This window comes from Buteo buteo, chromosome 19, assembly GCF_964188355.1.
Source record: "Buteo buteo chromosome 19, bButBut1.hap1.1, whole genome shotgun sequence".
NCBI classification, from domain to species: domain Eukaryota; kingdom Metazoa; phylum Chordata; class Aves; order Accipitriformes; family Accipitridae; genus Buteo; species Buteo buteo.
The window spans coordinates 1,571,389-1,595,220 of NC_134189.1; the positions used below are offsets into that span (position 1 = coordinate 1,571,389).

Here is a 23,832-nt window from a genome sequence, read left to right on the forward strand (position 1 = left end):
TCATTTCAGGGAAAGAAAGATGCAAGTCTTGCAGCTCATGGTGAAATGTCCTCAGCACTGTCAGCCACTCCTGGATACAGGCTTTGGCACTGAACATATCTTTAATTCCAAAGGTGTAAAGTATTACCTTCAGTCAACTTGACAAGCATTTTTCTTCCAAAATTTAGCCTTCAAACCCACAAATCTCAGCAGCAAGTATTGCACAAATCTTTAAAATTGGGCAGTAGCTAGGACCTGCTGCTTTTAACTCTCTTTTAACCTTTGCTGAGCTGCTGTTCTTTAAACGGCTGCTACTGCTAATTTATTGCCCTTCCCAGCATTATCACTTATTATTAATTTATTTAATTGTTTCTTCTCACTTGCAGAGTGGAAGATAATAGCCGTGTCATAGTGATGCAGCACTAACTCTGGGAGCCAGCCCTGGTGATGTCACGGCTGTGTCACAGCGGACAGAATGTTGGCAGTGGCCATGGAACAGAGGAGTCATTGACGTGGCAGCTCAGGACGGGTATCAGGGCTGCGCCAGGCCAGGCTGGGAGGTGAGGAGGCAGAGGTGAGCAAGGGCTCAGAGGGGAGGGCAGAGACAGAAAGGCAGGGACGGCAGGGGCTACCTGTGGTGGTGGTGGCATGGCCGGCGGAGGAGGAATTAACTTTTCTTGCTTCTCCAGACACCATGAAGGCATGTGACCAAACCATTGGCTGTTTTTTGCTGTCTTCTTTGGGAAACCTTTGGGGGCTTTTCCTTTTTGCATACAAATTGCATAAGCCTCAATTTCTTAGGAAGCTGGGCTAAAAAAAATTCAGAGCATATTAAGTGTCGTATCTAAGATTTCAGTCTGCGAGCATGGATATGTAAACCAGTTTTCTGCCTTTTTTGAGCAATGTAGCAAATTTGTATGACAAAGGAAAGAGCAGGTCCTTCAGCAGTGTAACTGAATCCAGCTGGGTCCCAGGGAGCTTGTGAGAATCCCTTTCACCTCTAGACTTCAAACCTCTGCTGGGCTCTCTAGGATGCAGGAATGAACAAATCTTAGGTTTAGCATCAGAAGAGACAGACCCTGAGCATGGCAGAAAAGCTGAAGGACTCACTTTGATTTATAGGCACCAGCTGTTACACCCTATAATAACTAATTTAATCGAAAGGGCTGAGATCAGTTTCTCCCTACTAACAAAGTAGAAGGAAAACCTTCAAGTGAAACAGCAGAAAATGCTCTCATTACAAGCCTACAATACCTAGACTGAAAAATCTTTTGCTACCATCCTGGTAGGACTGCTACTGTCACAAGAGCAGCTGAACCACTCTGCTCTAGCAAAATAAGCTTTCTTACAAGATGTGCAAGTGCGATGTACTGTGAAGTTGCACAGGAGGACCTGTGCTTTTAAGGATAAGGAACAGACTGCATGGCAGCCAGCTGACCTACGTCTACAGCTGAAGACGTAAAGCTGACCCACAGCTAACCTACAACACAGAAGGAGTGCTAGTTAAACGGAGGGTGTCTTTTAAAACGATAAACTGAGCAGGAGCAGCAGCACAGAGACAGGTTTGTTCTACTGCCATATGTAAGAAGCGAACCAGTTCAGTACAGCACGATGAGCTCCTGCTGGCAGGGAAACACAACTCAGAGTAACTCCTACCTCCTCACCGTGCTGTGCTGTGGGGAGGAAAGCACGCTCTTGGTATGCGAAGGCAAACCCAGGCTTGGGAGCGCTCCCAGCAGTAAGTGAGATGGCAGCATGGGCCGAGCTGGACAAACCAGGTGGGTGCCGGGGCCCCGAGGCAGGCAGCAAGGCTGCGGCAAAGCCAGCGCTGCTGTGCTCTCGCTGCCGCCAGACCCTTGGCATCAAAGCTCACGGAAGCAGCGACACCCAGCCGCAAACACGGCTTGCCACGTGAGCCTGGATAACCTTCAAAAACAGCAAGGGGATAAACAGTGCATTTGTAGGGTTGCTGGGCCATAAAGAGAGCAGAGGAGGAAACAGAAGCGAAACCTTCCCCCAGCTCAGCGGGGATAATTGCATCAGCACAGGGAGAGACTCTCGCACACGGGACCAGATTTTTAACCGCCACCAAACGAAGTAGCTGTGTTGAGATCAGCACAGTGCTGCTTCACGCTGTATGAGGATCTCCCTGTTGGCAGAAATCAGCCTTTAGGAAAACAGGCTCCCATTTAGTTTGCTGAGTCCTGCCCCAAATACACTGACTTTTTTTAGCAGAGCCTTCCCCGTCCCTCTGTGGAGCTGCATGGTTGTATGACCGCTAAAGAGCACATGAGCAATTACTGCTACAGTGGAAAAGGAAAGATCTAAAAGAAAAATTGAAAGTTACTACAAAACAAAAATGCATATCCTAAATCTGCCTTTTAAAGACAAACCATAACTGTTAATTAAGCCACCTTGCCTATAGTTAAATTACATGACACCGACACTTTATCCCTGGCAAGCATGAATGACGGTTCTATACTTTGGAGTTTTATAAGACAAAACCAGAGCAAGGAAAATAGCTTTGCTGTGCTCAATAAATGTATGCAAATCGCCACAGCAGGAAATGATCATTAATAAAGACTTTTCCTGGGACCAGCAGCTCCTACCTTGCTCAAGACCAACATCTGTGGTCTGATGAGATCAAATGGTGTCAAGGAACATGAAGTTCAAATCTCCGTGAGATAAATCGTTCACTATACTTCAATATAGGAACAGGTGTCTGAGTTTACTGTCAAAAGGACATCATCCAGAGAATATAAGAATAATTGTACAAAATCAGACCAAAGGTTCCCCTAGTTCAGTATCCTCTGTTCAGCAGTAGGAGAACATAAGTACTATCTTGGGAAGGACTACAAGAAGCAGGATAAATTCTGGGTGACCTTTTCCTGAAACAACCTTCTAGCTTCAAGTATGTAACAGCTTGAAGGAACTAACATAAAGGGTGTATGTAGAGCATCATGTTCAGTAGCCACAAATGTATTTATCCTCTGAATTTGTTCAGTCTGTTTTTGAACCCTGTCTGTTCTTGGCCTTCTCAAAACCCTGTGGTGCTGAGTTTCACAATTATATGCTGTGGGGAAACGTGGTGCTTTCAGTTTGTATTGAAGCTAATTTATTATAGCTTATAAATTCACTGGGTGCCCTTTAGTTCTTGTGTTGTGAGAAATAACAAGTAGTCATTTCCTATTCACTTTCTCTGCTCCACACGTCTTTTATAGATCTGCATAATATCTCCTGCTTTTTTTCCAAGCTAATGAAACCATTTAATACTTCCTCCTGTATAAACCACTGTATACCTTAAATCACACTTGCTCTCCTTCTCTGTAATCTTTCTAGTTCTTTGCAATAGTCAAGGTTGAAAATGCACCAGGAATTTATACAGTAGTACAATTATGCTTTCTGTCTTATTCTAGTCTTTTCTTAGTAACTCTTAACATTTCCTTTGCCTTTTTCACCTCTATGCAACACTAAGCCGATGTTTTCATAGATCTATAGAAGACAATTGTAAGATATCTTTTGCAAGCTCTAATCACTAATTTAGAACCCATCACAGAATGGCAAAGAACATTGAGAAGATAAAGATAACTTACTTACAGTCTGAAAGGAGGAGGACTGTGACAATTCTAGAAGATTCAGTGAAAAGTAGCAATGTGGTAATTTTGCAGTAAGCTGGATTGATTTCTTGTGAGTCACCTTCCTATATAGTCTTAGTTGCTATAGAGTAACATGAAGATTTCCCATGTTGTGGCACAACGGTAAGGGGACAGGTGAGCGCTGGATCTGAATTGGTTGTACCAGTCAAACATGGATCCAACTAAGTGATTTTGAATATGTGTTTAAGACTGCAGGGCCTAGAAGTAGAGATGGAAACCACATCCTCATCAGCTTTAAAGGAGGGGACTTGGGAATCTGGGGGAAAATGACCCATTTTGATAGTAGGTACACAGTTTTGTATTGTAACATGGACCACTGGAGACTGATGTTCCACACTATGATTGGACTAAATATGATCAACAAAGGAAGAGGTGGAAGATTAGAGAAGAAAGAGAAATCACGGTGGGAAAGGTTTCAAGAGAAGAGATTATTACAACAAGAAATAACACAGAGGACATTTTGGACAAATTGTTTACAAGACATTGTATCTTTAAATATATGAACCAGGCAGGGTGCCTAATTAGCTGTTCTTACTTCTGTAACCAGATTTAAATTTTTCTTGATGCTTAATTCATGGAAAGAAGTCTGAAGCATATTTTACTGGAAAAGTGATATACAAGCAATGCAGAGCATGAGCGAGCAAAATCATAATGTCACCTAAGTTATGAACACCAAGCCATGAAGTACACATTTTCAAATATCTTGGAGAGGCTATTGATTTAGCATAAAATCCCCCACTTCACCCCACACAATGCAGGTCTCAGAAGACAAGTTGGGAGAGAAAGAGAGAAAAAAAAAAGCACACACTAAACAAATCTTTCAGCTTAAACATTAAGTTTTGAACCAATACATTTCATCCACATGGTGCCAGACCTCCATCACCCATGCAGATATTGAATTTTGAAGCAGATCAGCCCTTTTCTGTACTGTCTTGAAAATGTCTTTGCTTTCTTGCTGGAACCTTCAAAAGTAAATGGCTTGGGAATCTCTCTGTTGACCAGGGCCAGCGCTCACATTTTTCTCATGTGACTCTAGCACTCTCATTCACCTTTGTGTTTCGCATAAATTCTAATATATCTCCTTAGTAACTCTGACTGAAGATGGCCTCCACACTGAACTGGAATACTAGACCAGAAGGGAAGGTTGTTTTGGCACATATGCTGAAATAGCATTTACAGGCTCATAGTTATTTTAGTGGTAGCAGACATCTCAGAACAGACATGTGCACCACCTAGATTTAGAGGCAACACAGATATGTGCAGAAACATGAGCCTGGACTTTGTCTTCTCAAGCCTGAAGAGGATGAGAGAAGTTGTAGTGGACAAACAGGAAGGCTCTGGGCAGGAGAACAGAAATAATGCAAGGAAAGTTTTGGAACAAGAGAGAAATGCAAACACTGACCAGGCAGCTCCAAAAAGAGACTTTCAATAGACACATACAAGCTTATTTAAAACAAACTACATTACTGAACTCAAACAGTTCAATTGCTGCCAAATGCATCAGTCTAAATGAAGGCAATGCGACTTAATAGACGACAGTGTACTCCACAGCTCTTGACAACCATTTCAGTCCTTGACAAAATCTTGGAAAGGAGAACTGAAATTGCAGCAAGATGTCCTTCTGAACACGGGAGGTAGCATTGCTATTGATCTTCGTTGCTTACTTTTGTAGCTGGCTTTGCAGCTTCTGCATACTTAAAGAGCTCTAAGAATCCTTTTGCTGGCTTCTAGAATTCATCAGGTCAGAAGGAAGAGTCAGAAGTTTGGATTTAAGATCTAGAGAGTTAAGCACTACAAACATGCAGTAAATGAAAAATTTAGACATTGGGCAAAATACCAATTAAAAATGTCTACTATCCATCACTTCATTATTACATCAGTTCTTTTGATTGGTTTAACTACAACTGCTCTGCACTAGGACAGACCTCAAAATACAATGCTATTTAGATCCTAAACACTGTTAATTCACCTTCTTTAGCCTTTCATAAAAGTTGCAGACTCTTTCGGCTTGCTTTCTTCCAGCTGATCCTGACATGATCAGGCATGGCTATTGCAACAATATGTCTCCCAAGTGGAGCCTGATTCTCGTTTAGAAACAAAACAAAATAGCAAGCCATTGTCTTAATTTGGAATTGAACCTAAACAAATAGTTCTAGAGACTCAAGAATGGTCTGTCAGTTTTTCCAGTCATTTTTCATTTCCAAGTTCTCTATTTTCTTTTCAATGGGAAACAAAACACAGAAATGCTGAAAGGATTCTCCCCTGCCCTGGTAATTCTGGTCTAGTTTTTCAAGTCTAAGGGAGGGGGGTGGAACAAACATCAGCCAAACTTTTGGATGCTTACATGAATTAAACTACCAGACTTCAAAGTTGTGCCAGCTCTGAGCAGTGTAAAAGGATTTGGACTTCTCTGATATGCTTTTTCTTTGTTTTGAGAAAAAGGAGCAAACATGGATGTGGGCTATTTTTTATTTTGTCTGCTTTTCTTATTGTTGTTATAATTGTCTTGAAGAAAGATAAACAAAGACAAGACAAGTATGAATTTCAGGGTGCTTCCTGAAGAGCTTTGTGTTCAAACTTTCATCCTGTGCATCATCAAGCAACTGCTTTCTACTTCTACATGTCTGCGTCTGTTAACCCACCCACACTGCAATCCTATAAGATCATACATATTTATGTCAATCACAGTTACTCCCTGTCTCCCCTGGGTGGCTGTCAATCTGTTATCAGGGCAGAATCACTTTAACCTGCTCTAAGAATTTATGCCTTTCGTCATGACTGTAGTACAGAAATATCCTCTGCTAATAACAGGTGTTAGCAGTATAGAATCACAGAATTGTTTGGGTTGGAATGGACCTTGTCCTGACATACTTGGATGTTATTCAGCATTGTTTCAACTGTATTTCTTCTCATCATCCTCCTTTAAGCAAGTTACTTTTATTCTAGTATAGAAAAAAGCCTTAGTTCCCTGTTCAACTGCTTTCAGCAGTACGCTGATAAACTCAGCCTGTTTAAACCAGTGTCCTGCTGCAGTTTTTAAGCCTTTTCTGTAAAGGGAGATAAATATCTCAAATATTACATACTTGGATACTAGTTTTGTGTGTCGTCAATCAGTATGCAAGCAGAGAAGCCCATTATCTATTTCTGATTTCTGCTTGAAAAATCAAACCCACTTCAAGGGGAAGTCAACTAGAATTTCACCTTATGAAAACAGAGGTGAAATGACCGACTTCACTGGGGCAATACCCACTCCTGTCACATGAAGACCTGGCCTACCATTTGGACAGAGTTAAGAGATATAAGACCTCTCTCCACATGACCTCAGATATATTTCACTGACCCGTGCCAAAGTTTCCACACCTAGAAAGGCAGATCAGGTCTGAATTTCCTGATAAAGCCTATGTGCAAACAGGCTACATTCCCTTCCTTAGGTACTTGGGATGCTCTGGGTGTGGTTGCACAGTGCCTTCTCCCATTCCAGATGTGTTTAGCCCTTTTATAGCCTATTACACAATAGTGCCATGCAGCTCATTTAATTTAATCCTTAAGTGCTTTAACAAAGGATATGATAAAATACCAAGTATTAGAAGCACTATCAACAGAAGTAAAACTGTCAGCTGGATAAAAGACAGCCCTTCTTAAAACAAATCTTTTCAATAACAGCTATGGAAATGCAGTACAAAGATTTTCTTTTTTTTTAGAGCAAAGTTTGGTCTAAGCATGAAAGTTGCCCTTTAGTAGATCAGGTGTACTAAATAGGTCCTCTGCTTTGTTTTAAAGGTGATCAGAGATGCCTGTGAGTGCTTACTGAAGGGTGCTGCTTCTTGCTGTAACAACACAAAGGAGGAGCAGCTCTAGTTGCAGTAGAAGCGTTGGTAATATTACTACCTGCAGCAGGGGAAATATTCTACTCTCCCCTAGACCCTGTTGCAGAGCAGAAAAACAAACATTCAGCTATTTTTGGTGTTAAATATCTGCTTCTAATCATCTGAATTTCTCATGGTTACACATGAAATCATCTGCTGTCTTAAGCATTTAAAAAATACTGGCACTTGGGCCAACAGGTTTTTTTACACACCAATACTGGTTAAATAAGTTGCAATTTGTAACCACCTCGCCCTTCTTTCTCCTCCAACTTAAAAGGAATGAAAAAAATCACCCTCATAACCATCAGAGTGGCTTGTATATGAGCATTCGCTCTTCCATTTATCATTTCTGTATTTCTTTTTCATCATGACTTGATAGTGTTCAGTGCAGATGAGCAGATCCCCTCCACTACCACTTTATCATTATGCTGTTTTGCCAGAAGCTCTGCAGATGAATGGCCACGAGTGGTTAACAACGCTGTCAGTGACGCCTAGAGCAAAAGTATGATGTTTAAAATGCGCCCAGCTTGAACAGGGTATGTATCCTGAGTAACGCAGGATCTACAACTTCCTGAAGTTTACCAAAATAAGTCTGTTTTGAAAGTAATTGCTTAATGAAGTACTAGTACAGATAGCAAAACAGGTCCTACCCCATATATTATGATATCTATTTAAAGTCCAGTCCACCAGGAAGAAATGGTATAAACAGGGATTTCAGAAGAGGCTTGGTTTGATTCAGGGAGCTGTTCACAAGGGCATATGCAGATGCTAACTCCTTGTTCTTGCAGTTTCTACCCCATGATGTTAAAGAAGTCCCACATCAGCCCTGTTGCATACAGATTATTAGCCTCTTGTTCATAGGCATCCTTTATCTTTACATTTTCCAGCTTCTCATGTTTAGAAGCATATCGTTACATTACATATCACAAAATGGAGAACAATACAGTGGAGTACCAAACTCAGCCTCTAGAGGTATTCAGTACAGCAAGGGGGGCATTTTCAAAAGACACTGGAGTGGTTTGGGAAGGATGTGTAGCAGGGGAAATTTTTTGGAAGCAGACAGGCGTAGGGAGAGAGGAAGACAGGGCAGAAAAATAGAAATGAGGATCAGAGCCAACTGACATGAAAGGGGATTTCAGGGCAGGAAGCCTGAGAGGAAAATTCTTAGGTTTATTGAGAAAAAGTTATTGTTAATATTTTTAAGATCCATTTTGCATAGTGCGAGTGTAATGGAAGCAGTCCCTGAAACTGAGTTTTCTGTAAATGGATTTCTAACAGCTGACAGGAGCTTAAAATATCTTTTTATGTAGGAGCAGTTCAACTTCCCCCCAATATGTTCTGTGCTTTCCTTCCTTCTATTTCACTGGGACTAAAATCAGCTTCTCTGAGGACAGTCCACCTCTTCCTCCTGCTGCCTCATCTCCTGCACCTCCAATAAGAGTCTTCTATAACGTCACCATTGATGTCACTAGCGGAGGGCTAAGACAGTAAATATAAGGCAAGGGGTGAAAGAAGCATTTGTAGTGGGAACAAGTCAAGTATCAAGAAACCAAGAGACTCTTTTCACGGCAATGCTTGTCTCCTTAGAGATGAAAAATGAGGAGGAGTCAGATGAAGGAAATCTCAGTGATTAGAAAGTGAATTGGGTTTAGATTTTTTTAGGTATTCAGTGAGATCTCAGTAACTCTTTACATTCGTAATGAAGACATGAAACTGAAGACATGAAACCAAAGACTTAGTCTAGCTGTAAAATTGTATTTAGGTATGCATATAGGAAATGTATACAGAAGAAAAAATCCTGTTGAATTTTGTTCCTTGCCTTAGACTATAAAAACATAGGAGAATGGTTATTATTAATTGTGCATATAAAGCAGGCCATAAATTTCTTTCTAAAAAGCTGATGAAAAAAACTGGGGCGGGTAGTGCTGGCGGTAATGCAACGACAAGAAGGTTCATTTTTACTCCTGTTAATGCAATAGGTCACCACAAAAGCTGCAGCAGTAAAAACCGATTAAAGAGCCAAAAGAATGGAAAAAGCTTAATTATACATAGGACTGCAGTCCCCTTGCATTTATCCTGAAGAGAGAAATAATCATTATATCGTATTAGAGAGCCTAAAATAAATTTGAGAGACCTGTACTCCTGTGAATCTGGCCCACAGACCTTGGAGTAATGGACACAAACATTTTAACATGGCCTTAGCAAACACCTATCCTAAAATGCAGTGAATTTAATGCAGGAAATTGCCGCTCAGTTTCCTATAATGTTGCTTATCTCAGTTAGTGTCAGTTTGACTGTACCACGTACACATTCTTGCTTTCACCACACGTGTGAAAAGCATAGAATAGAATCTAGCCAGAGGAAGGAATTCAACATAAATAATCTAGCAAAATAATAAAAAAGCAAAGCAGTAACAGAGCATCTGCATTAATTATACTTCTCCTCATACCTCTTACACATGCCACCAAATTCTCTGTGTTGCCATTACTTGGTATTAATTGAAGAACATATCATCAATCTCATACGCTACCAGTTATATTATCAGCATCTAGAAAGCAAAGAGTTCTATATCTAACTCCTAGGTACATATTCACTTGGCAATAAACTCAATTAAATCAAGACATTATCTTCTCAAAACTGTTTGTTACTGTCTTTCTGGTGGAGATTATGACCTGTACCTTTTAACCTTGTAAAACAAAACATATGTGTACTTTTCATGTGCTTCAGTGTGAAGCCAGCTCATTAGCTTGAGTAGATGATGGTGTTTTGAGGCAACTTAGCTGATTTATGAATAGCCACACTTGGAATGTGAAAAGGTATTTTTGTCTTCCTGGCAATAGGGAGATTTTAATATTTTTTTTTTTTTTTTAATGTAAAAGCTTGCATTTTAGCAGGTTATTAGGCTATTGGTCTTGACTTTCTATCCTGATCTTCAGTAAACGTTTTTTCTATACATTTTGTTCATGATTACTGTTACAGTAGGAAAGCAAGAACTGTAGGAAAAAGGCCAGTGATGAGAAAATGCATTTATTTAAATAATTACTTGTACTGCGGTAGCACCTAGAGACTCCTATGAGGTCTTCATTTTGCTATTTTGCCGTGATTTAAAAAACAGTCATTGAAGAGCTTAATTTTGTTTTGTGAGAAGGCAACAGGCAAATCACGGGTGGGGGAAGGGAGCAAATGACACAGTTTTGATTAGCTTAATAAGCAGCACAATTGTCTGCCTGAACTGTATTTGCCTGAGTTGTAGCTTACTGGCAAGCACTTAATTTCACTTCTAGAAATGCGAACACTACAAACCAGAATACTTGTTTTTCAGTCAGATTTTTCCTGCTGACAAAATGATGGAAAACTAGCAGCGCTCTCCGTTAAAGTCATTCTAGCTTTGCAAAAGCAGCCCCCGATGCTAGTCTTACTTGTGCAGTCTAGTAAATGCCATGTGTATTTCCAACTTACAAACTCAATTTCAGAGCTGCTCAGAACCTCAGCTATAGCCCTTAAGAACAGAGAAAAGGTATAGTTCAATTTTTAATAAGCAGCAGCAACCTGAAATTGGTGCAAGCTGCTTAGCTCTAGATAAAACTACGGCAGTTAAACCACAGTTAAAACCCCAAAGAGAAAATGACTGAGAATCAGGAGCGCATCCAAAAAACCTGCAGCACTTAATTGACTCTGTAACCAAGGTATGACTACAGTCATATGAAACTTAAGAAATCTTCATTTTGTTTTCTCAATCTTCCTTTCCTTTGAAAACAAAACTAATTTTGTTGTTCACATTTCCCATGCTGGAGGCTTGGCTACCTGCAGTGCGATGCAGTAGAATCTGAGACTGGCCTCTTTAATGAAAACAGAAGATGGGTTATAACTGAGACCGTCGTATTTCCCTGTGGTAGCTTTTGAGACAGATCTAGCAGCTTACTCTTGCCTTTCTCGGGCACCAGCTGCAGCCAGAAAGCGCTCAGAACACAGGGTCCCCTGCCTTAATATTAGAAGAGCCATAGCAGACCACTCAAATTTTCCTTCCTTTTAAACTGCCCTGCCCCACAAAAAAACCCAAACGACCGTGGGCACCCGAGTCAGCCCACAGGCATGGTACAGGGATGGCATTTTTTGATTGGTTATGTCTAAAGAGAAGACTTCTCTGCCTCTAATTTTTTTGTCAGCATCTTCAGTGATTGCTCTGTAAAAATAGCCCTGAGTTTGCCAGTAGGCATCTCTTTGAAGGGAGGAATAGTCTTAAAGCACGGGCCTTGGAACAGAGCTGCAGTGAGAAGTCATTCTCTCAGCTGCATTTATAGGTGCAATTTTTTCACGTACCAGTACACTAAAGAAGCAATTCTGTGTTTGAGTATTGGATTTCTACCCGCTGCAAGCAAGAGCAAGTCAGACCTGCAGCCTTTCCTGTAATATTCTGCTCAGACTTAGCACAGATGTGTTACAGTAGTCAGACCACTGGCCTGGTCTTCCAAGCTTTCTCCAAGAGTAGGCGAGTTTGATGCTTAAGTGCTGTTCTCTTCAAGGTAGGCAGTGACAATAAGGTTTTTTTAATCTCCGAGTTGTCTAAAGCAACTTGACTTTTCTCTGGCTTAAACCAAATTTGGCTGCTGAAACTTGTAGTCTAAATAAACCTGCTGCCCTACCATTCTCCTTGACCTGGTTATGCTCCGGTTTTCTGTTCTTTTAAAAGTTGTCATGGATTTGTTAAAAGTTTTGGCTATATCGGGACAATCTGTGAGATTTGAGTATGTAATTTTTTCTTAATTCATTTTCCTAGCTCATAAGACATTAAGGATGCTGAAGCCTCTTAAGATGGTGAGTATCAAGTTCATTGTCCCTTGTCTAAGATGTTCCAAAGCTGCTCACAGCTTCTGGAGCAAGAAAAAAAGTTCAAGACGCTCAGGCCCTGACTAGCAGGCTGTACTGCAGTAGTGCAGCAATAAGAGAACCACATAAAGCAAAATTATATAGCTTTTTGCTTCCCTATGTTCCCTCGCTGGCATCCAGCCCATTTCTAAGCTATGTCAGAACGATTTCTATGGGTTAGTTTTCCTTGATGTCAGAGTAGCAGCTGAGCAATTAATTCTTTTTTTATTTCATTTTGGAAACGAAAAAAGGCGAGTAACAAACCCATCAACTACATTACAGGCAGTTTTTGCAAGCAAAGTAGTCAGATCCATTTCTGTTTAGATAAAATGGAATATATATCTTCTGAGGTACAGCAAGGAAAACAGAAAATAAGTGATTTTTAAACATTAACTGCCTGACAGTGTAAGCACAATAAGCTGCTCTGCAACTTGCACTATGAAGCATTTAGAATAATTTCCAGGTACCTTTGAGAGACAGAACTGAGAACGACTTGTCTAAACAGCCAAACGCTTCCGTCCTCAGTGTCGGGGCCAAAGGTGCATTTTCAGATCACATCCACAGCGCTGTGCTTCTCTGAGAAAGACTCTTCTCAGATAACCCTTTTGGTAACCCGTTTCCCTTTTTTTTTTTTTTTTTTAAAAAAAGTCTAAAATGACTGTCGGGAAATACTTGACAGCCAAGCACTGAGCCATGCCTTCGTTTAGTGTTAAGAGATCCGTTAAATGTACAGATCTGGTCCGCAGAAAGCATTCTTTTGGCCTGCTGGCTTCCTGTGCGCGTTCGGGTATCTGCATCGGGGCGCGACGACGCGGGAGCCCTGAACTGCTGCCAGGGCAGGGCAACTTCCAGCCCAATCTTGCACCGCGCGGGCGGGCGAGGTGTCAGCATCCAGCAGCGGCACCGGCGCGTCGGCAGAAAGCTGTCTCGGGGCTAAAGAGCCCAGCTTTTTCAGTCCAATCTCCTATGCGCAGCTCTGCCTCTTCTGGGGATGAGCTGGTTCATGCAGCGCGGGGCGTGAGGAAGCAATTAGAACAGTAAATAAAACCCAAATGTAAGTACCAGTGAGATTTGTCTCTATAATCTCTGTCCCTGCTTTAATGAATTTTTGCTACACAAACGGCGGGCCGTCGGAACAGGCCTGGCTCCTAAATGTATTTGATGCCATGGATCGTGCCAAGACTCCACTAGCTAAGGATCTTACAGTCACAGAGGCTTTAGATCATTGAACATCCTGTTCTCCTTTCTTTTTTTCCCCACAATGGGCTGGCATTAGGGTTGTATGAACAATTTCCCTCAGCCGTTTTAGCACACAGAACAAAAGTACTTTCCTTTGTCTGATCCAAACCAAATGTTTTCAATTAAAAAATAATAAAAAAAAGTTCAATCCAAACCAAAACACTTTTTCCTTGTTTCAGGCATCTTTAACCAAAAATAAAGCAAAGGAAGTGAACAACTATGAACCTTACCAAACGTGTAAAGCAGCAGCTTGCCAAAAAATGTGAGATGCACTATTTTTAAATCTATCTTCAAAAGGTGCCTATTTTTTTAAAAAGAATGCTTTAACTATCTGCTTGCAGAATATTGTGGTGTAACTCTCTTATCGCTATTAACACTGCTTACTTTGAATTAAACACTTAAGTGTTCACAACTACAACACAGGTATCCCACTTCCCAAATGAGGGCCTAGCAATTCATCCCCAGTCTTTGGCTCAATGAATATTTCAATTGTCCCATGCAAAGCAGAAAAGCTACAACAGAAAATTTCTGAACCGTATTTGTGTGCCAATCTCATAGAGCCTCTCTCTCGCATCCAGGATTTCCTTGTGGGTCTGGTAGGTAGGAAAAGTAGGTTTAGGTCTTCTTGGGTAGAAAAGAGATTTTTCACTTGTTGGATGACCCTGGGTGAAAATGGAAGAAACTAATTCCTTCAAATTCCCTCCCCAGCAAATTCAATGTTAATTCTCAAGTTGTTTTGAAAAGAATAAAGAAATTACTGAACGAGAAGTCATCAAACCTTTAACTCTGTACTAACTAGACAGTAAGAAATGTCACCAAAGAGGAAAAGTATCCAGGAACTAACATCTGTGTATACTGTTGGTAAGATTAATTTCATTACCTGTGGGAAAACCAGTAATTTATGCCAGCAGACATCCAGCTTTGTGTTCAGATAATATGAGTATTGCAAAGAGTAATTTTTAATCCTGGTCACAGATAGGTGGGTCCTGGCAGGCTTCTCTTGCCCATCACAATACCAGCCACACTTTGTGGTTGGTTTCAGCTAGTGCTCATCTCTCAGACAAAAATCTATGACCATTTCTTACTCTTGTGGATTATGGTCAATGACTTCTGCTTTATTTGAATACATGGACATTCAGTTTTTTTAGTGCCTGGGATGTGCACACCACCGACCTCCAAGATTAACCACCCTGTTACAAAGATTATGCTTCTGTTCAGCTCAAAGAGGTGCAAACACACTGATTTGTCACTTACTACTTCAGAACTGGAGCCTCTTTGTTATGGTTTCTAACCCCTCTGCCCATCAGACAGCTTTGCACGGTCAGGTTGCCGATTTGGGCGGGTAATTTGGGCAGAAGGCTACTTAGTTCAGCAGCCCAGGGAGCCTTGCCTTCCGTCCTTGTTTGTGAGTCAAGACAAACGGACAACGACTTTAACCTTTTGTTAACACAAAGTGTATTGCTGAAGACCCTCGGCTATACTGCAACGCGGAGAGTTTGTGGTTTTGTTTGTTGAGACCACGGCAGGCGACTCTGGGCGCTTCAGAAGTTGCCGTGAGTCTCCGCTGAAGCCCCACTCATGTTTGTACCTGCAAGAACTACAAGGGCTGTTGGAGCACGGTGCCTGCCTTCAGGGCCCGGGTGGGGAAAAGTGCTAAAGCAGAAGGCGATGGCCATACAGCAGTTAGAGGGAAGGAGGCAACACTGGCGAGGTCCTTGCCCAGAGAAAGGAGAGCCCTGCACGGGCGAGGTGGCAGAGCGCCGTTTACGAGCACTTTCACACTCCTGGCTTGAGATAAACAAAGGAACCTGTGTTTCTCACGTGCTGGGAGCACGTGAACGCACGCGAAAGCAACATCTGAGGCTTCACGTGCAGCGGGAGGCTGACAGCGCCTGCCCCAAAGCCTGACGCGAGCAGCCGGTGAGGCTCTGACAGCACCCGTCCTGTTGGCGCTCCTGTGTGCTGCACCGCTCACAGAGCAGCAGGTCTACCCAGCTCCTCCGAGCCGCTGGCTTGAGAGGAGACCTTTTCTAATGAGAGGGGCAAGAGAGGCTTCTTCAGTGGGAGCTCTTGCATCCCTTTGGACCAGCTTCATATTCTCCCTCAGTTATTTGCTTCTTGGTCCCAGAAGAGGATATTGCTTGCAGGACCAATGCCTGAGTATCTTCAGATCATTACTTTTTCCTGATACTACAAAATACACCTCTCTCCCACTTCGTTATATAGCCCACATTCTGCTAAAAAGGGTATGTTCACCACTATAAACACAATTTTTTTTGCTTTCACTGCCTACGGTTGTTTTCAAATGCCCCATTCTGCTGGTTCGTGTGCCTGCCTTTAACTGAAAACAAATACACTTCAGTCTGATAGCCCACTAATCTTGCACTGCAGCCCTGTCCACTGAGTCCCAGAGAGATAATAGTACTTCTCGCTTTTTTTTGTTTATGTTGAGTACACTTTGCCAAAATTAAACTCCTGCCAAACCATGGAATTTGTAAGAACCATGGCTGTTCTGCTAAATGCAAGGGATTGTCTGGGCTTATTTTGTTTTTCACAACATAAATAGCTTTGTATGTGGAGGGGTTTTGTGTGGACTCTGCCTTTTACATTCTCTCTGATATCTTTTCTTACAGCATTTTGAATTTTCTAGAAGAGGAATACCAAGCCTTTTCTTAGCAACGAGACATTAACTTTATGACTACCTATTGCATGCATAAGCAGTGTAACAGAGCAGTTTCTGCTCCAGTGCTCCACAGATGTATGTTTGAACCTGTCCAGGTCCCTCTCTCAAACCACATAAAATCAACATCTCAAGTATATTGTCCATAAGCTGTTGTATGGAGTGCCAAACTTCTGTTTGGCAAATTCTTCTCTTTCTAACCATTAGTTTTGGTTCTCTAGTAGCTGTTTTTTTCTTGGCCTTGAAACTGTTACTGCCTGATTTTTCATGAAGGACATCAGGAGACAGCAAGAAGTAGGTAGAAACATGGTTTGCCTCTTCAAACCATTTGCAACCTATCCTGGGATCCTCCAGACTTTTCATCTTTGTGCAAATGTAATACCTTTCAAATTTCTGTTACACAGTGTCATAACTGAGTTTTACTGTTTGAGTTAACAGAGAACTATTTAATACATCTAGTGCTTCAAACCCAGCTATTGTCAGAAAATAAAGGTCTGTTCTGATTGCCTTCCTTTTTCTGGCATCCATTCCTTGCAGCAACAAATTTCTGTTTAAATCCTTTCCAACCATCTTCCGTAATTCCAGAAAAAAAAATAATAATCACCTCAGATGAGGCTTTTAACTGTACCATTATTCCATTTGGGATATTTTTAAATTTCACTTAACTCCTAGTACTATTGTTGCTCAGCGATCATTTAAAGTCTAATACAGGTCTGCTTTGTTGAGTATCTGCTTAGAATTGCATATATGCCGAGCTGCTGCACAAGAAAAGCGACCTAATTGTTTCAGGTGGCTGGGCCAGAGCTTCTTTACTCACTACAAAATCAGGGTTAGAGGGCATCCCAAAGAATGGCAGAATACCCTGCCATTCCCCCAGCTACTATCCAAATTCTGAATCACCCCAGTCAAACACACCAAGCCCTAACACTTCCAGCTTTGTGCACTGAGTAAAACACACCTTTTGTTCTTTTTGAGAAGATTTGCAGGAAAACAAAGTGAGGGGTAGTTAAACTCCTCCAAGTGCCCCCACCCTGCCCAAATCCCAGCCCCGGGAGCCTAAAACGAGCTGCCTAAGGGTTTATACAAACCCGGGAATAAACGGACCCTGACTTTTTGAGAGGGGTCTGCAGCCAGCTGGCGCAGCACGCGTGCCACGGTCACCTCTGCGGTGCGGGTCTCGGGCTGCGTCCCAGGGGCGAGGCTGGTGCAACCTGCGGTGTCCTGCACAATCCGGTCCCTCGGACGTCGAGATGGGAGCGGACCCTGGCTCTGTCCCTGCTCGGGCACACAAAAGGACCACGCACGCTAGTTCTCATCCAAAGGCAGGGCTGGGGCAGGGGTCTGGGCACACAAAGAGGGGTTACACACTTTGCTGTGGAGCCCACCCGCCTCAGCGTTGACAAAAATGCCGAATTCAAGCACCGCCAGCAGTCTTGAAAGCCACGCGGTCTCTGGAAAATCCACAGAAGAACTGAGCACCCCAACTTTAAAGCATTTAATCTTTAATGACCTTGATATTTTCACAGCCTGCCTGCTCCTCTGCTTGTAGAAGGTGACAGCCGCCACCTCCTTTGGAGGACAAAGTTCGGGAGGGTCCTGCACAGGAGCTGTAGCCAGCCCTTCACACAGAATCTCTTTTGCTTTCAGGAGGTTTATAGAGCTGCTTGGAATGGCAGAAGCTTGGCTGATAGCATATTTGCCTGCTTAACTGTCTCTGCTGTTCTCCGATATCAAAGGAAATGAGTGTTTGGGGGGAGGGAGGAGGAGGAAGATGAAGGGGGAGAGAGGAAGGAGATGAGTTAAGTGAAAGTGAATGATAAAAGCAGTATTTCCTGGTATCAGATCTTCTGAGGGAGAGTTTTGAAAGGGTAGGTCAGCATGTACATTACAGTGATAAAGTACTCGCATGAGAACTAGAAGCCAGTGAAGAATGAGAGCCACCCAAACCACGGGAGAGGAAAAGGATCTGCACCTACGGCATTTCTCAGGTGGAGCTCTGCTTTACAGAGGTTACACTCATCAGCTTCACATCGGGTTCCAATGTGAGAAAGCCAGAAGGCATCAGCTAGCGAACATGTATTGTTATCTAACTGGAAGACCTTTGGATGTGTTTTCTGCTGAAGATGTTGCATGAGGGTCTTGAGTGAAAATGCCTACCCAAACTTAGGATGCTTAAAGCTTTTTCAAAATGTATAGATTTGTACAGACATTTCATGTCTTTCCATTACTGGGGGATATTATTCACTCATCTTTGTATAAGTGGTGGAAGAAAAGAAAAGAGAGAAGAATTAAAATCCTGTCTCAAATGGGGTGTCTGGTAGAACATATGCAGTCATTGTCAAAGGACACAACGTGTCTACCTTTAAATCAGTTCATGAAGCAATTCAAATTCCCCACCGTATCAACTTTTAGTGCTACAAGCAATTACTACACTGGCCTTTCTATTATCTCTGAGCTCTATTTCTTTCAGCAATGTAATTATTGAAGGCAAATTTTTTTTTCACTTGCACGTTCTCAAATCAAGAGATAAATTTAAACTTTTTTTTTAAATCCCTTGTCATGCTTGCTGACTCTGCTTTGTAATCTTTAATGGGATATGGTGTATCAGGCTACTGGAGAAATTGCTTATAGAGACAATCTCTGAAAAAAATCTAGCTTTCTCAAAGAAAGCTCTGGTTAGCAGTGCATGAAGAACAACGCAGTGTATGGCTACAGTGAGAAGCTAAAGTAATCAGCAGTCAAGAAGGAAACGGTAGTACAGATCTATCTAAACCGCAGGTGCAGGGACTCGCATAACATCAGCTTGTGCAGCTCAGAATTACATTGCAGCTATTAGAAGAAACGGCACTCCGGACCACCGGGAGGAATCTCTCACATGGCAAATAAAGCTATCTCCCCATATGGACCTCTTTCTCATACTACCGAAGTGGCCTTAATTGGAGTATAGCTATAAGTCACATGCAAATCTGCATTTTGTACTTCAGCAGCCAGAGTAGTGCATGAACACAACCAAACCGTATCACAGAAGATGCGGTTTTGCTATGGCAGTTGTGCATACACTGAAAGGGCATGCCCCAGGTTCGGAGCTGCCAATGGAAGGCTGGAGAAGCTCCTTGCTCTGCAGTCTTCTGCACATCAGTCATGATGAGCAATTTGCATCTCTTAGGATAGCTGTGTTGTCAGAAATCTGCTGTGAAAAAGTGACCGAGAGAAACTAGTAAGGGAGGGGAGCCATGTTAACAGACTTTTCCTACCATTTAAAGAAAAGAAGGAAAAAATATTACCATATGCTATATGGCTCTTGGATTTCTACAGATGGTACCTTCTGTTGCACAGTTGAGAGAAAAATGGATTTTACTCAGTTTTTAAATAGGTCCTACAAAATTTGCGCACATCCCTTGTATGCCAAGTAGGTATGTTTACTCCTCTTTTTAATTTACCACACTTTCTCTGCCTACCTACCAGCTGCACATTGTGTTTTATACTCTACCACGGTGAGACAGCACAATGCTGTGGGGCAGCCTCTGGATATATGTACGGCTCTTTAGTCCTTTTATGCAAGCAGCTTCCAATGAATCTTGCTTTGGGAGAGTTTTCCGTGCAGGCTGGAAATCTCTCTCTACCTTTCCTTCTCCACATGGCTCCGAGTTTGCTAATGATCACATTTAAGACCATTTGGTGCCAGCAGCTAACTTTTAGGGCTGCTCAGTGAATATGCTGTATCAATGTGGGATGAGTGGGTGGAATGTTTTCTACTGTTTTAGTTTTTATGGGAAAATAGAACTAATCTGGTGGTTTTAACAGTTGTGCTGTCACTGGTTATGGCCACAGTGATAAAGAATAAATTGTTCAGTCTTGACAAGATCTTCATCAGCAACAGCAAGATTGCTCATTAGATTTCACAGCATACGCACTTCAACTACATTCTGTGCATCTGTGGTACTGTTGACTGTTTAGGATATTTTACATATCTATACACACACACACACATTTTCTTTGACTTCAAGCTTTGATGCTTGTGGCTTAGTTTATAAACAAACAGGATCCTGAATTTTGACATTTTGCTTCATTGCTGATGCATAACCCCCAGTACTCTGACTGCGACCTAGTATGTTGATGAGAGTCATTCCATTAAGAACCACAGTATCATCATCAGAATGACTTCTTTGCAAGAGTCTCCATAAAATCAATTTTACCTGTTGCTTTTAGTTCATTATTTTCCAGCTAAGATGGGCATTTGTGTTCATGTCAAATGTTTCTGTAAATCACCTGTATTATGATGTATTAAAGCATTTACAATTTGATAGTCAGCATTAAGAGCAGCAAGACAAGCAACAAAAACTGTCCATGTCACTCCACAGTACATTATATTAATTAGCAAGAAAACATATTTTGCATTTTTCAGTAATAACGGGTCCATTAAGGCTACGAGAAAGTTTCCATATTAATTCTGGGTGTTCTGCCTCCAGACTTCTCTCAAGCTACATATGCAATGCTAGTCAACATGCAGGGCTGACTGTGGATGGACAAAGAAACATGCCATTTTACAAATGCTTTCAGTGAGGGCATTAGAGTTACCTTCTCAAAGGACAGAACAAACACAAGGCATGATATCTTCCTTTCATGTCATGAGTCAGAACTTAACATTGAAATATTTTCTCAAAAAAAGTTTCAAGGTTATTGTCTAGAGGAACAGCAGAAAATACTTTCTTCAGGAAATAATATAATGCACATTCTGTGATCCCGTGGGTTCATACAAATCTTATTGTGATTGTTTTCAGGGGAAAAAACCAGCCCTCAGTGACTTTCACCTTATCCTGGGATTCAGTTGACCTACTCTCTTTAAGCCAGTTACCAACACGTGGCATAAGTGCCACTAAACTTTACAACAAAGTTACATTTCCTAAAGTTTCTGGACAGGTTCATTGCTCTCTTTCTGATATAAAAAAGAATTGAATCAGCTGTCATCCCTGTTGCTGTTGTCTGACCAAGACTCGCTCGCTTGTTTGTTTCACCAGATCACAGGGTGATGAATCATGAAGAGATGCGAGGCCTGTGTTTAGAAGCTGCAGATTAATTTGCAATAATTTGATCACTTCAGCTCACTTCCTAGAGCATTGATCATAAAATCCCGAAGAACTGACGTCATGCAAGTGCTTATTCTTATTTTTCTCATACTGAAGCCTTTGCTAATTTAGACTTCCTTTGGAGATACATGAGGAAATCCTTTTTCAGCACATCAGGCACTATATTAGAACACCATAGTGGCAATACTGGTTCAACAGCTAATAAAAAATAAGGCCACATGATTCATAAAGGGCTTTTATCTTATGGATACTAGATTGTCAGCCCTGTGAAAAGCATGTATTCTATTTCTGAATTGGGTTAAAATTTCATTTTTTGCCAGATACCGTTGCAAGTAAACTTTTTCAGAGTTTTGGTGGTCAGGAACTTTTAGCATCAAACCACCCACTGATCCTATAAAAAAGATTGTCTGAGAACATCTTAATCCTTCATGAATGGATAAAGAGTTTTCCTTATCTTGACAGTGGCATACAGATACTGGATTATAAAAATCAACTTCAACAGTTATAAAGTAGTAAAAAAAAAAAGCAATCAAAATATAAAACCAACATATTTTTCAGAAGTGTTCTACCACTCATGTTTTATAGTTGTGTTTGATTTACTTGTTACCGTTCTTGGTAAGCTACTGAGAGTTAGATAAAATTGCTAAGAGATTCCTATCTTCTAAACTATATTTACAATTTTCTCATGACAGAGATACCCTCATTGTCCTCCTGGACATAAGCTTTGCACAGTGCTGTCCTGTCTTAAATGTAATGAAGCCATCAGGGTCTTCCTGACTGTAACTAAGTTACAAGAAGAGAAGTCTCCATTCTCTGTAAACACAGTCCATTTAGTAGAATAAGACATTCTAATCTATGAGAATTCAGTTATCTTAAACACAGCTGTTTCATCACATTTTTAAAATTTGTTAATAAAAGAAAATCTCAGGGAGTGCTAAGTCATTCTCAACTTTATCAGAATTCACTGAAAATAGCCTTTTTGCTGTAGTGCCTTGTTTCAGAATGAACCAAGAGCGCTGGCATGATGAACTGCTCCTGTTGCCTTCATGTCACCAGCACTTAATTTTGCCAAATTGATTTATCTTAAGAAACTGTAACAATTACCTGAACACAATGTTTCCTGTATTGTTATGAATTGCCAAGGCAGGTTGGAAAGTGATGTGTCCCACACACACACATTGCAGGTTTTTTTGGGTTTGGTTTTTTTTTTTTAGTTTACTCTTTCATCAATATTACTACTCGTAGGTAACTTTTTGGAAACAGACCTCTTCTTTAGACTGTACAGCAGTCTGAATACATTTCAAGCCTTTCTAACTTTGCTGAATTGTACCGTAACCAACAAGACTTACATGGTTTCCCTCTAGTAGGCAAAGAGATAGCTTTCAAGTAATTTACCTAGCCAAGCCAAAAGATTCAGTGTCCTAAATTACTGAACATGCAGAAATTTATTGCAATAGCCTGTTCTGATTTCAGGCAACAATACTCATTTACCTGCTTATTTTTAATGAATTTGCACAAAAATCTCTATTGATAGCACTGGCATTAGAACAAGTTAGTAAAATGCTGGGGGATAATTATTCATTTTCACCTCGTTTAATATATTTTACTTTTCCCCCATGGGGTCAGTGTCTCTAGCTGGCAGTCGGTCTTGCAGTTTTATTCCAGTCACACATTTCACACCACATAAACATCTAAGTGATCTTAACATGCATCAGCAGAGAAGACCAAGGAGGAGACTTGGGTCACTCACAATGCCACCTGGGTTCACTTAATATTAAGAAATGAGCACTTAACAGACACTGTGTGTGTAGGGGGAAGGGAGTGACATTGTTATAATATAATACAATACCATATGGCTTATCAGCAGGTAAAGCTTTATCCTCTGATCATCCCGTTCATGATTCAACAACGTATTTTTTTATTACAGAGCGATCACATTAGTGAGGAAATGAGAGTCCTCCAAGTTCAAGATCTTAGAATGCAGAGCCCATTCTGAATGCACAGAATAAGCATAAAATTAAGGTTATAGCCATGTAAACTCTATATTCCTGATCAGTTAAAGTAGCTTAGCAGTTAATATTTACAGATGAGCCACCCTATCTCCCCATTTAAGTATATCAGAAGGACTGTCCTATGAATTCCAATACCAAATCTCATTTTCCTTGGCTGATGCAACACCACACTAACAAGATTGAAACTTACTTTTTGATTGTGGATGTTCTATTAATAGAAAATAAACTTAGATTTAGCAACTTGCTTATGTGCAATTTGCTATAGTGATCGCAATTTGATATTCATCACAGTTTCCCTTAAATTATTCTAAAGAACTGCTTGCTAGCAGTCAGTTCTTCCCCAGTGGTGGCATGGCACAGCTAGAGCAGTCACCCTTGTGGGAATTTCAAGCCTTCCTTCCCTATAAATACAAAGATATTCAACGAGATCTTCAGCTAAGATTCTTA

General features: G+C 41.2%; 1 long non-coding RNA gene across 1 annotated transcript; it reads left to right on the forward strand.

The window, feature by feature from the left end:
- The first annotated feature begins 451 nt into the window (after positions 1–451).
- Positions 452–16,667, forward strand: LOC142042231 (uncharacterized). Its single transcript, XR_012653653.1, has 4 exons — positions 452–553; positions 12,279–12,316; positions 13,786–13,868; positions 16,240–16,667. It is a non-coding gene; the product is annotated as an uncharacterized LOC142042231 (long non-coding RNA).
- The last annotated feature ends 7,165 nt before the right edge of the window (positions 16,668–23,832 follow it).